At 42.7% G+C, this 14,264-nt stretch overlaps 1 protein-coding gene across 22 annotated transcripts in view; it reads left to right on the top strand.

The window, feature by feature from the left end:
• The window catches only part of FBRSL1 (fibrosin like 1), a 544,864-nt gene that overhangs the window by 282,295 nt on the left and 248,305 nt on the right, over positions 1–14,264 (top strand). The gene's annotated exons all lie outside the window — the stretch shown is intronic.

Here is a 14,264-nt window from a genome sequence, read left to right as displayed (position 1 = left end):
ACGGTATGAAGCAGCATTGTTCCTGCAACTTCAGTGCTCCTTCAGTTGGATTTATTTAGACGTTGCCTGTGGGTTTGGTTATTTTGAAGTTCCTGTTGGTTTTAGTAATTAAGTTTATTGTGGCAACGTGTAAGAATCACACTAGTGTTAAATGCTAGGCCCTGTGTTCAGGACTGTGTTGTTCAGTTCTGCTTAATTTCAGCCACTGGGTCATCCTGTCATTTTTCAAACTGGCTGACAAAATCATTAGCGCCTTTTAATAATTATTTGTATAGGTGCTTATCATTCTAGATGTACCAGCATCTACATTCCTTGTGCCAGTGCAGATGGGGCACAGATGAGATGTTAAAATTAGCGTCGCCCAGGAACCGAATAACCCCTGGTCCGTGCCAAATCCAGTTCAGAAGTGATGGTCCAGAGCAGTTCTTGCAGCCCTCCCAGGTGGATGTGCACCCAGTGGGCAGCTTCATCTCTGCCAGTGGAGGAAGAGCTGACGGTACCAGTTGTGGTCCGGGCCAGCGGTGGGCGAGGTGCGTGGTGGCCACAGGCCTCTCCTGCTGATGCAGCCAGGAGGGCACAGGGCTGCGGTGCTGCGTCTGCCGGGCGAGCAGGGACCTGCTCCGAGAGCCACGCGCGCTATTTCGGAAACGAGCATCTCAGTTTAACTGCAGCACTGTATCAGCAGATAATTATCCCGTAGTACTGCTATACATTCTCACAGTTATCTATTCCGACTAAATAGATTAAAATGTTTTTTAAAAAGTGATGGTGGGAGCTCTTGTCTTCACTAGATGTGTTTTGTCTTTCAAAGTAAAATAAAACTGAGAACTGCAAATTGCCTGTTAGTCATATAACAGGTCTGGCCTGAAGTGCCACTGGGTCCTGTGCCCTGAAATCCTTTCTCAACCAGGACAAGAAAATTATACTTCCAAGCTAATTTGACATTTAAAAATATATATATAAACAGGCAAGTATGTCCAAATCAATCCTTGAAAAGTGTGTTTTGAACTACAGAACATTTCTGTCCTCACAGAATGACAGTTAAAACATTGCTGGTAAAGCAGTAAACGGAAATTTCAGTTGCTTGTCAAAACAAGCAGCACTTTCCTTCTACAAAGCATAAGATGCCGAACAATAGGCAGCACCTTTCAAAACGGCATCTTCATTATACAGTCAGGTTTCTAATGTAATCTTTTCATCCACGAATAGTGTATTATTTCTCCATAACCCTTTATAATAAGTGGACGTTAAATTAATGCTACATGACAATGGAATTCCTGCAGAGTTATGTACTACCCCGAGATGAGTGCTGAAGGAATTTGGTACGATTAAAAGGAGACAGTGGAAGTGGAAGGAGGGGGGTGCTGATGGCTTATTGCAGGCGCCTCCACTGAGCTGAGAATAACGGGACTGTTCGAGGGTTGCAAGCCTGAGGGAGGGCTAAGAAAATCCACAAGCCCAAACCTGAACTGGAAACATAAGTGTTAGGACTTATTTTCTGGCTCAGGTTGTTGGGAAAATGATTAATATTCTCTGCTACATTTTTGCAACTTTAATCATTGAAATACCTTTGTCTTAATGGTAAGCAATGGTAAGCAGGATGCTTGCATGAATTTTGCTCCGTGGATCAAAGCCGTAGGAAGCTGTAGCCGAGGGAGGGGTTTGGTCCTGTGTGTCACGAGAGGGTCCCCAGCCATCCCTGCCAACCCCGACTCTGGTCTGCAGGGGACCAGGCTGGCTCCTTTCCAGAGGTCACCTGGGCACAGTTGACATGACAGGTGACTTCAGCTGCACTCCAGCCCAATAGCATTGGGCCTTCTTCCACCAGGTTTGCTTCCCGCGCTGTCCCGGTGTGCCCCTCCAGCCCAGCAATCCCGCCCAGGGCCCAGCGTGGGCAGTGCCCACCTGCCTCTTACGGAAGCACCGCCTCGGTAGGCTGCAACGTAGGTCTCTGATTTTCATCCACTTTGAACCGAAAAGGACTGGAGAAAATCAGTTGTCTGATGTCCATAGGGAGATTGTGTCGATTGCTTAGGAGGTCTGTGATGCAGCTCTGCCACATGCGTAAAACCTTTGCTGGCACGAGATCTGCATTCCTCCCCTTCCTCCTATCCAGGGTACTGAGTTGTAGCATCCTGATAAAATGTAATTTTAAGAGGAAATAAGAACCAGGCATGAAGAAGAAAGAGCAGCAGCAATTTGCTGTATTCTTTAACGTGATGGAGTCCCTTGGGCTTTGTTGCTGGAGAGGACAGGAGGGAAAACTTGTGTTTGTCTTTTCCGTACAAAGCTGAATTACAAGTAATGGGGAGTCCTGTCTCTCTGCATTCCCGTTGCCCATCCCATTGTGCTGCTTCTGAAAGTACCAATTTCAATCCAAGTGAGGACTCAAGAGCAGCATATTCATGAAAAAAATAATGGATGTCTTTCTGAGTATTATTAACAGTCAGTGGCAGTCAGTAGACGTTTTTCTTGTATGCTACAAAGCAGTAGCAGATAGTTAGCAGAGCAAGCACGCTGTATCATCATCCCTGCAGAGAACAGAAGTAGCAGACAGTTTCCTTCCTTCATGGCAAACAGCCTGTAAATGAAATCTTCCCTCTGAAGACATAGCAGAAGCCAGATGGGAGAGGAAACCTAACCTGGAGTGTAAAAGCGGCATCCTGCTGCTGACTTCTTGGAAGACAACAAACAGTCGGAGGCAGCCTTTGACCAGCTCAGTCGGTGGTAGGTGCTGATGAATAATTGGGCAAAAGGCAGCAAGTGCTGCTGTTTCACGCCACCGAGATGTATTTTAGTCTGAAACAGGAGCCATTTTCTCATTGGTGCAGCAAGAGCTGCATATTCCAGTGAGCATCCTTTTCTCTCCTGGGCTGCAGTGACACTGGCCCTAGGGGAAGCTGCAAGGCTCATCCTTTCCACTGAAGAAAGCAAGAGTTAATAGTTCATTCCAGGGAGCCACAGCCCTATTTGTCTAAAGGGATGAGGATCTCTGTTCCCAGCCCCGGTTTATCCCCAAGCCTTACAAGAAGGAACTGGCACCATGCTTCCGTGCAGCCTGAGTGCAGGCTGTGGGAGCAGGAGTATGTGTGGTTCCCCATTTTGCCGAGCTGTGACCTTCCAGAAAGAGTCCCTGCATTAGTGCAGCACTTGGTAGTAGTTCTCAACCTCAATCCCAAAAATCTCACTTTGGTTCAGAGTAATCATAAAAATGAGTTTCTTTAAAAATAAATAAATAAAGCTCATCCTTGTTAGCAGGTGCTACCTGAGGCTGTCAAAGAGCTGCGCTGGCAGGATGTTCTGTTTCCACAAAGCTGTCTGTATTCCAGAGGGTAAAACGTGCAATTCACAGGCTTGGCTGCTGCTTTCCACCCTTTCCTAAAAGAGCTGCAGTCTCCTTGTGAGCAGATGTTACTAAATCAGTCTACCCCGAACCCTTCGGTTCTTCTAAAGTCTTCTCAGGGAACTCATCCTTCTGTCTCGTTTTTGATGCTCTGAAATACATTTTTTTTTTCAACACCCACATTCAGCCAAGAAATGCTACAAATAATTTAGGTAGCATAGAACTCTTTCTTCTTGGTGCCTTAAAGTTAACAATACCTGCCAATGGTGTACTCGTGGCAAATAAATATCAAAAATAGGAGAGACTAAAAGGATGTCTCAGAAAAGGAAACACAGATAGATAGAGATGCAAAGATAAGTAGGTACAAAGAAACATCATGAGCTAATTATTCTCAGTGCATTATCAGAGCTGAATTGCACATACGTCATGTACAGAGTTACCTTCCTGTGAACCAGAAAGTGTAGATTAGTAGCAGACGCATCTGGTAAGTCTTGATGGTCCGTTGGGCTGATCAATAACATCAAGTCCTATCTTCCTTTTCTCTAGATTAAAATAAAAGTGCCTGGCAGTTTGGTGGGCCCCCGAGCTGGTGCAAGAGCACGGGCAGGGTTTGGGGCCAGCCTCCGTGGGGAGTGTTAAACACTTTCTGTCACAAGTTTGCCTAACTTCTCTAGCAAAGTATTAATGGACAAATAGTAACAGCAGGAAACATAACAAACATTACTTGAAAGGGTTGGGATCAGCAGGGTTTTTGTTTTTAACCACATGGTAGTAAATGCAACATATTGTGAAGGAAAAACTAGCAGTAGTTAATACATACCTGCTAGCAGCTATTTGCTGTGTAATCTCATAAAAGGACAGGATGCTTCTGTTTAGGGTTGCAAGAAAAGAAAAGTTCCTTCTTCCCCATGTTTTCCTCAGGAAGTACCTTTGCCTTTCATGCTAAATTATAATATTTTTGTTTCATGCTGAAGTCTGAGCTATGTCTGTGGAATTTTCCAAGCCTTCCTCACTCCCCGTGCGGCTCAGCCCCAAGCCTGGGGCAGTGCTAGGGCTGTGTGCGGAGCAAAGCCTGGGCGGTCTCTGAGCCCTGTGCCTGGCCTGCCCCTACTCTGCCCACAGTCCACCTTACCTTCAGTGAAGAAGGTGCCATTCACAGCTTGTGTTGTCTTTTCCATCAAAACGCAGGTGCTTCTCATGCTCGTAGTTGATTTTCTTCCCCTGTACCCACTCTTTCATCTTCTGACATTCCCATGTCCTGGCTTCCATCCTTCCAACCAAGGCTTTCTAGAAGGATGCTTTTATAACTTATGGTGCTGAACTGGGGTTGACAATGCATGGGTGTAGTTTCTGGCTGTTCAGTGAAATCTTTTGTTTAATTGTAGATAAATCAATTAACTTTTCTGGTCTAGATCCCCAAGACACTGAGCTGATAAACCCCCAGTGGGTATACTTGCTTGTCCACCCATAAAATGGGTTGAACTTCCCTACTTGAGCAGGTGACATTGGGATAAATTCTTCGTAGGTGCTGAAGAATTTTGAGGAAAGGAACTGTGAAAGGGTAGAGACAGGTGAGCTAGAAAATAGGCTGGGACTGGGGGTCTGGGGTGTACGTTGTGTTTCTAGCTCTGCTGCTGCTTTACTAAGATAACTTGGTGACCAGATTTTGTAAAACTGAGATTTTGAGCTTTATTAAGTGAGGTCTTTGAATTAGACTGGGTGATGAACTTTGTATCAGTTGCCAGTGTCATTAACGCTGAAGTGGTACAGGGTGTTGTACCTATATGGCTCCTAATGGGTTGCAGAAACTGCATTACTACATAGCAAATGTGATCCTGGTGTGCTAATTCTTCTCCCACCCCTATTCGGAAATACAGGTAAAGTAAATTATGAGCACAGTTGCTTCCCCATTGCCTTATTCTGGCCTGTGCTCTCTGGTCTGTGACTTGGGAAGTGAAGGTCAGGATGGTTCATTGCCTCTCTCAGTCTTTTTTGCTTGTAAATTTATGCTGTCTTCCTCCAATTCTGCTCGAATTTCAAAAACCAATGGGCCAGACCTTTAGTGGGAGTAAATTGTCATAGCTCCATTGATTTCAACTGAGTATGTCAGATTTCACCAGTGAAAAATCTGTCCTGTAAGCTGAAATGATTAACTTACAAAAACATTTGATTATCACATTTGTAGTTTTCTATTGTTTTAATGTACTGTAACAAAGCCTTTAGAAGGATGATAGCTCATGATTGAATTATCTTTTTGTCCTTTTATTATTTTTTGTTCCTTAAGGAGAAAGAGATCTCTCTCTATGTTCAGAGTATTTGTTTCATAGTGGTGATGCCTTGCAAAAGAGCTGATGAAGTCCTAGCTCCGTGGGAATCAAACGGGACCTTCTCCTTTATAGTTATCACTTTAAACCTCTCTGCATAAATGACTGGGTTGTGATTTGTGCTGCACCTGGGCATTATTTGCAGGTAATGCACAGTGATGTGGGAATGCTTGTGAGCTTTGCTTTTTCATACAGTAGATCTGGTCGGCAGCTGTGATAAATGGGCTCTGTTGTCTTTGTTTCACACCAGTTAAGAATTGGGACCTACCTATAAAAATGATTGGGGAAAAATTTCGATGTAACATAATCCTACCTGCGTGTCAAAAGCGATTGGGCTGATTTGCTGAAAGCGATTCCAAAGCACTGTGTAATGGTAGGGAGTGTGTTGTTGAAGGAGGCTGTGTCTCCTGTCAGTCTGTGCCACGTGCAGCTCCAGCCACATCCCTCCAGGGATGAGGTGGTGTCAGGAATGACAAAGGAAAATTTGGTAATTTTATGCTTGGATTTCTTGTTCGCAGGGAAAAAAATAAGTTTTGCCCTGCGCTTAGTACTTGGAGGAAGTAATTACTCTGGTTTTATGTAATACCTTTCCCCACACCGAGTGACACAGGGCATTCGTCATTTGCCGTTTGACCTGGTTTTTATAGAACATACTTAAATGCAGTTTAATTTCATCAAGATTTATTCACAGTAAATTTCCAATTATTACTCATGTCTTAACGGCTTCATCCAGAAAGCTTGAAGCTTTTCCCCAGCATATCATCAGATGTTCTTTAGCACTATAAAATTAGTTAGAAAGTAATTTTCTTAATTTGGTTTCTTGCAACCAAATAAATGAAAATCCATCTCCAGCTGAAGCTGCGGGATTTAGGGTTTTCCTTTATTAAAGAGAAATGATAATCTATAAAGTAGGGATGTGGCTGGGGACGAATATTAACTACTAAAAGGCTTATCTGCCATAATATCTTAGAGATGCTTTGGCAACTAGCGATTCCCCATTGACATTTTTTTATATATTTTGCTTGCAGCAGGAAATAGGACAGCTCTTATGTATCCTAAGGTAAAAAAGGAAGATTTGGTTAAGCACCATCTCTTCTGCATGACTCGTGATGTGCTGGAATAAAAACAGCAAGGACCCTGATTTAATATAAGTTTGACACCAATTCAGGGAAGCATTTAAGCATTTGCTTAAGTACATTCTTGTTCAACAAAGCACTTAAAACATGCTTAGCTCCAGGCACTTTCGTTAAGTCCTGTTAATGTTAATGAAATTTAAGCATGTGCCTAACTTTAAATAGATGCTTAACAGCTCGGCTGAGCGGAGTGCTACATTTTAGATATGTGACACTGGTGTTCTTCCTTTTTCTGGTGAAAAGAGAAATAATAATTCCCCATGGATATGATTACTAAAAGGCATTGAGAGGTGTCGTGATTGACTGCAGATAGAGGGAGCAAAATGACATACCGCAGGTGTTGCTGACAGAAGTTGAAGTGAAATGAGACTCCACCTTTCAATCTGCTTATGAAGATTGCTTGCCGTTTCCATCCTAAGGCAGAGAAAATTGTGATAGGTAGATACGATACTAAACATACACCAAACCTAGAGCTGTGCTGGAAGTATTTTATCTAAAAGTCAGTCACTGGTCCATCCTTTGTTGGCTAGCCCAATCCAAAACCTGGGGAAGCCTTTAGCCCTGAGAGTAAACAGTCTAAGCTTCTAGACAAGAAACTAGAGAAACCCCTAGGGTTCCTCCTGATTTTAGACATGCGACTTCTGTTTTTACGGGGATATGCTCGCCGGTCACTAGGATTACTGCAGCAGCAAATGTGTGAGCTCATCAAAGCCTGACCCTAGAACTGAAATCCCAAACTCCTCCGACGCCTTGAGCATCTTCTATCCTGTATGAGCAAGGCTCAATTTTGAACTCTTAGTCTCTCTCCCGATGTCAGCATTCACAGTGTGCACCCTATTTGCTTTGCTCCATCATCTGTTTGTCAAATTTTCCATGTTTTGCTGATTGACAACATTGTGTAAGCTGTCCTCAAGCCATTTCCATAAGCACAGCCAATTATCGGGGCACCCAGCAGCCAACGTTAACCATGCCAGCTCCCTGTCTTCTGCAAAGAAATACATAAAATGTGATAATGAGTAAATGAAGTGTGAAGGCTTTCCTTCCTCTGATTTATGTGCAGAAGTGTTTCTAATTTTCCTGATGTTATCTCCCTTTACAGGATATAATTACCTGATTTACTTGATTGCCTTCTGGGAATATTTTTTATAAATTGACTTAAAATTGTTTATACTGTTGCAAACTGATAATTTCATAAAGTGCCTGCTAATCTGCTTGAGTTGTTTGTTGTATTTTATTTTGTATTTTTCCTCTTTGCCCTTCATTATTTCTATTTGTAGTTATTATGGGAAGTTGATATCATGCTTTGGACTAAGCTGAAAGTGTAGGATAGCTTGTCTTTTCATGTCGCTGTCTCAACGTGTTACTAAGAATAGACTCCCTTACTTCACTTTACCAACCAAAACCAGGGCTTTAACTTTTAATATACATGACAGCACCTCAGGAGGTCTAAAGAAGAGGTCTCCATGTGAAATGTGGTGTATAACAGCCCTTGTATCGTTACTTTAGGTACATTCAAACAGATGTTGGTGAGAAGTCCTCTGGCTTCACCTGTCTTCAGTTCCTAAAATCTGAAGGCTAGGACCAAGCAAGAGAACGTGTTTCCACTCTCCTTGAAGACACTGAGGAAGGACCTTCAGGAGCAACTCTTAGGCTTCCTTTAAGTTCATGACTAGACAATAATCCCGGGCTTTTTTATATCCAGTCATTACGTGGACACAGGGTAGTGGTTTATCCTTTGAAATACATAAAGCCATATTTGGGAAGAAACAAACAATCATGTTGAAAAGCATCAAGTATTAGGTTTGTATTTTACATTTCCAAGTGGCTTGTAGATGTAATCCTTCTGAATGCCTCAATGATCTTGGTATTTTCAGAGAAGAAAGCAATTTCTGGAGATACTTTGTGTGCACTTTATTCTGCTGCCGAGGACTCTGCGTTTCTCCTCAGTGGTAGCGATGCCTCCCTGGTACCATGGCAAATCGGTCATTTGGCTCAGTATTTCATCACGTCCTGGCTGGGATCTGTTCTGGGTGGTTTCAGCTCTTCACCTCTCACGCTAATTACCGTTACCTCTCACGGTAACGGTGCCCATTACTGTGGTGTGAACGCACCTGCGCTAAGGAGGTGCCAGAAATAGAGATGCTTCCGGCTATCTTGGGGCCAAGCTTATGGGAAGATCCCCATGGTGGACATGTAAATGGGACACACTGCAAATCAAACGTTGGTGATTGCGGTGGTGCTTCAGTAGCTTTTAGTGCTTTTATTTTGCGTTTGTGACTTCAAATGTGTTACAGTTAGAGAAGACCTAGCGATTGCTTGGTGTTGTTAAAGAGAGGTATAATTATGATTTTATTTAATGGCTCCTCTAACATGCTGCTCTATCTTATTACCATAAACTGAGCACTAAGCGAAGTGAAGAAGCCTCTTCGTTATTCCACTCGCTGTGTTTATTGTTATTGTGCACATACCCCCCTGCCAGAGATGCCTTTCGGTTGATAGCTTGCATTTGTTCAATGATACTTTACCTCCAGCACTCCCAAAATGGCATCTGTTGCCCGGAGGCCACATGCTCCTCCCGTATAGGCAATTGTGCGATCTGTAAATAGCTATTAGACTGGCATGGCCTAAATTAACTGCAAATTGACAACTCAATTGTAAAACAAAAAATGACCTAGTAATTAACAGGATATTTCCATAAAGGCGTAATTACCATTTAGCAGGGCGCTATTTGTACTTCCCTTTATTCCAATAAACCTTACTCCTTTTTTTCACTCTTCTGCCACAGAAGATGGTATTGTTCCAATCTTTATCAATTTTTCAAGCTGACTTTAGAGAAATAAAGGAGGATGAGCGAGTAGTCAGTTTCTGTCCTCCCCTCCCCTCTCCTGTAGGGAAGAGAGGAGTTCATTTGTACTGAGCAACCTTCCCTTAGCAGGGGTTTGGTTTCTTTGTTTTAACTTGGCGATAGCATCTTCACCCTGCTCGTCAAAGTTAAAGGCCTTCCTCCTTTTGTCACTTACAATCAATGGCGTGTTTGGCTCTCCCGGCAGCCCAACCCCACCCCCTCGTCCCTTCTCCTCCTCCAGCCCAGGGAAATAATGGCACTGATGAGCTCTTCTCTTTTTGTCACACTCCTGCCAGCAGAGGAGACAAATTGATTTATGTATGTGGCATCCTACTCCTGATAGTGCCATAATTTACCACTAAATATTGCTTTGACACAATAGTTTTGTAACAAATACATAATGCATATTGCTCTACTTTCCCTCCACCTCAATCGGTTTTTGAATTAATGGAGTGAGACTCCCTCAATTCAGAGGAATCTCATGTCCAACGCCTGCATGGAGCCTTGCAGAATACCAATCTGCCGCCTCTCCTCTTTCTCTGCTTAGTGTCACCTTGAAATGAAGCTGGCTCCCCCATTAGGTTTTTTTCCCCTTCCTTGCACTGTCAAATGAGGCGGTTCTTCACTCCTTCACAAGGAGCGATGCTTTACTCAAAAAGGCCTGACTTGATTTATTAGATAAAGAAATAAATTGTGTAAAAGGCTGGAAGGCTTTGCATGTCCTTGCACAGAGCTGAAGTGTTACATGGCAGCTTGCAATCGCTGGTTTCATTAAACTGGAGGAACACACTTGGAAATGCAAAATCCTTTTTGAATAAAAAGGACAGGCTCTTTCTGTCTGGCTTGATTGATAAACTGTTTCTGCCTCCCGTCCTCGCTGTCACAGAAGAACATATCCCACAAAGGGGATTCCGCGTCCTCAGTAATTATTCGGGCAAGTGAATGGCTGATTCAGCGCTGATTTTTTTTATTTTTTTTTTTTGAACAATAATATCCATAATGGTTATATCACTAAAATCATCCTTGTGTTTTCTCATCAGATGATTTAAGAACAAAGCAACAGAAGCAGCGGTGCAACTGGGAGGTGGAGGAGTTGGAGGGTTTTCAGAATATGTGGTATAAAATGCATGCTTGAGCTGGACATGGGACAAACTGAGCCTGGGTGACAAGTAGGAGGGGTGTGATGACTTTGTCTCCGTTTTGGGGTTTTTTTAACTCATTTTGATGGTGTACATCAGACTTAAGTGCAGTTTTCCTCAGTTAACCTTATGGGTACTTTTTTTTAAAAAAAGGGGGGGAGAGAGAAATTTCTTTTTCTGTATTGCTCTGTAAATAGTTTGAAGTGCAAGGGAGTCTGTGCCCCAGTGACAACGCTGGAAATTATTCTGCGTTTGTCTGATGAGCAGGCTGGTTGGGCTAGTGGAAACCATGGAGCTTTGCCCCACAGAGCGGTCTGTAAGTTGCTGCGATTCCCAAAGCCTGCAGACATGATGAAAGCCCTGGTATTTTTATGTTTGCCTGTTTTCTGTGTTGCCCCTTTTCTCTGTTTCATACTTGGTGTTTCTTCTTTACCAGCCAGGGGGGTGGACAAACCTTGAGGTACGCAGAGGTGTGGGGAGCAGCTGCTTACCAAGTCCATTGGTAACACAGGGCAAGCCTGGCAGGGGCTGAGATGTCATATTTAAAGCTAAGCGGTTTTGCGTCGGTTGCTGAATTCAGGTGTCCTACCCCACCTCCCTCACCCCTTCTTGCAGCTCAAAGCAACCATGCACCTGCTTTGTGGCAATTACCCTGCACTTACGTGCTGCTAATAATGGATGTTTGCTCCCTGCAGGTCTCATTTTAATTTTCCGTCAAGCTACACTATTGAAAGAGAGGAACTTCTGAAATGATTATGGGTTGTAAACTATCTGGCAAATTACTACATATTTCTAGCACAGTTTCAGTTGTCAGAGATACTTCTCAGCCTGTATGCTTCCGAACAGTTCTATCAATTATATTTCTTTTGACGTTTGAGTGGAGCTACTGTCAGCTTGCTTTGCAGCAGTTTCTCTTTGCTTTTGCAGCTTGCTTGTGTAACCAAGTATGAGAATCCCAGGGGAGTCTGAATCCTAAAACAGTCATAAATGAAAAGTTCTGTTTTGTATGATATTTTATTTTCTGGCTGTGAGAGAGGTTATTTACAGGCAGGTCAGATTTGAATTTCAAATGAGCGGGGAAAATAGAGATGGAAAAGACAGTTTGCCTAAGTTTGTCCCCTTGCAGATAACTGGATTGTGCCCTGCCCTGTGCGTGCAGCCTGGCTGCCGGTGGCCAAAGCGGCAGCAGCCATTCTCTGTGTCCCTGGGAAGGTTGCTGAGCTCTTGCAGTCGCTCTAAATTGTCCTTTGTTTAATGAACCTCCTTATTTTTCCATTATGCACAGGCCAAAATAACAGCCTTAGTACTTCCCATTTTTAGGTGTCTACATTATTCAATATATTGTTAGTTGTAGTTTTTCTCGGCATTGTTTTAATGACAACATACTTCCACTCCACCGTTGCATTCTTGCATGGCTATTGCTGTCAAGGCCGCCTTGTTCAATCCATTCTGTCATAAGTCATGAGCAGATTACTTCAGTTCCCTAATTATTTTTGCTGTTTGATTCTCTCCAGTTGAGTAACATCATTGTAATTCAGGAAGGTCTGTTGCTGACCGTGGTCTCCAAGCAGTGTCAAAGCTGTTAGACACAGAATGATGGATTCTCCTCTGTCATGTAGTGCCTGGTCATACGCCACAGTGATACATCATTACTGTAAGTTTTTTAAATCAGTGTATTGAACTGCAAATGTATGACCCAACCAGCTAGTCTTAACTAAGACTTATATTAATGCTTGTGGTTTAGAAAAAGAAGACAGCAATATTGCAGCATTACGTGTATAGGTCAAACAAGTTATTTGTTCTGGATGAGCGAAGTAACAGAATTTGTTGAGGCTACCGAAGCTGTATGCTGAGAATGTGGTACTGAACACAAACCCGTCAATGTTTTAACGGGCCTTTACTGCTGCCCATTTCATGGTTTTATTGTCTCTTTTTCTTTTGGGGGTAGGTCTACTGCAGCATCTTTGGTTTGTAACACTTTATTACTTGACCCCAGGAATTGTTGTGTTGTCAGATGGTCATGCATTTTGGGAGGGATACTATTTAGATATGATTCCTTCAACAAACTCAAGAGCTGGTAACCTGTCATTACATACGCCAAGAAAACTGCTTACCTGAGCCCAATAGCATTTATAGATGTGAGATATTAATATTTCTTTCAACTTCTTCATTTATGAAAGGCAGAAAGCAGTGCTGATGAGAATTACGTGCAGTGTTTAACAAAGACAAGACTGTCAAGTACCGGATTACTGCAGTTTTCTTGAATCTCTTTTCTCCTTGAAAATCGTACATCAATTTACTATAAACATTGCTTAAGTAACCAACACTGAGCAAACTCCTTCCATTCCTCTCTTGTCTGAGAAATCCCTTCTTAAACTGATCGCTAAAATTATAGCATTTAGGGAGAGGGAAATAGCCCACAGTCATCAACATTATCTCTTCAATCTTAAGAATACCAGTGTCTTATCACTCAGGCAGTTGTTGAGCAATTCATTTCTCTGCCTCTATGCAAGAGGAAACAAAACAGCTGGGTGCCTATGAGAAACATTCATTATAATGCCAGAGTAATTAAGAGGTTCTCTTAAATGATAACTTTGCTGAGCTTTCAGATGTTCCTAAAGCAGGATGCCTGTTAAGGTTGAAACGTACAGGCTACATTATTGTCAGAGTCACTTAATTACTGTCCTAGAAATCATTAAAGTTTAAAGGAGGAGCAGTGCTGGTTGCTACTAGTTTGTGTGTGTTTAGAAGTACAACGTCACGGACAAGAGCCACAGTGAGCGTTTGGTACGTTTTGGGGTGTTTGATAGGATCTACACTTCTCACAAAGGAAACGATAAACCAGTTGCTTTAAACCTTAAATGTGTCTGTATCTCCTCCTCCAGTTACGTTTCATCTCCAGAAACTATGATCGAGATTTGATTTTGCCACAAAGGAAAGAGGGAAAGTTGGAAACCATTGTTTACTAAGCGAGTGGTTCTAACTCAAAGGATTACTGCGTGTGACTGCAGGTAATCCCCAGTGACGCTTTTAGTTGAGCTTGTCAACTAGATCCTTAGCTGTCTGCAGAAGAGGAATATGGATGGCATTTACTTTTGTCGTTAGAGTTAAGGATACATACATGTGCTAGTCTCTCTACTTTCTTCAGTTTTATCACTTTGTGCTGATGAAGGGAAGTCTAGAAGATGTTTTCCTACCCACGTGGTTGTTTGAAATTGTAATCCAGATTACAAGATTATAAAATCTAATCAACATCTTTTAAAATGAATAGCTTTCTGAAACCAGCCTTTCCCATTTCTCACAGTAAAGATCTCCCTCCTTTGGTATGGGTAAGGTAAACCAGCTTGTTCCTTACAAAATTCTCCAGAATTTGGCACATGCCAGGAAGCTACTGTGCCTTCAAAGTATGGACAAACAACAGCTCAGGCATTTGTGCTGTGGTTCATGGCCACCTTAATATTTCCAATCAGGGGTACTGAC

This window comes from Larus michahellis, chromosome 13 (genome assembly GCF_964199755.1).
Source record: "Larus michahellis chromosome 13, bLarMic1.1, whole genome shotgun sequence".
NCBI classification, from domain to species: Eukaryota; Metazoa; Chordata; class Aves; order Charadriiformes; family Laridae; genus Larus; species Larus michahellis.
This window is presented reverse-complemented; position numbering and strand designations above follow the sequence as displayed.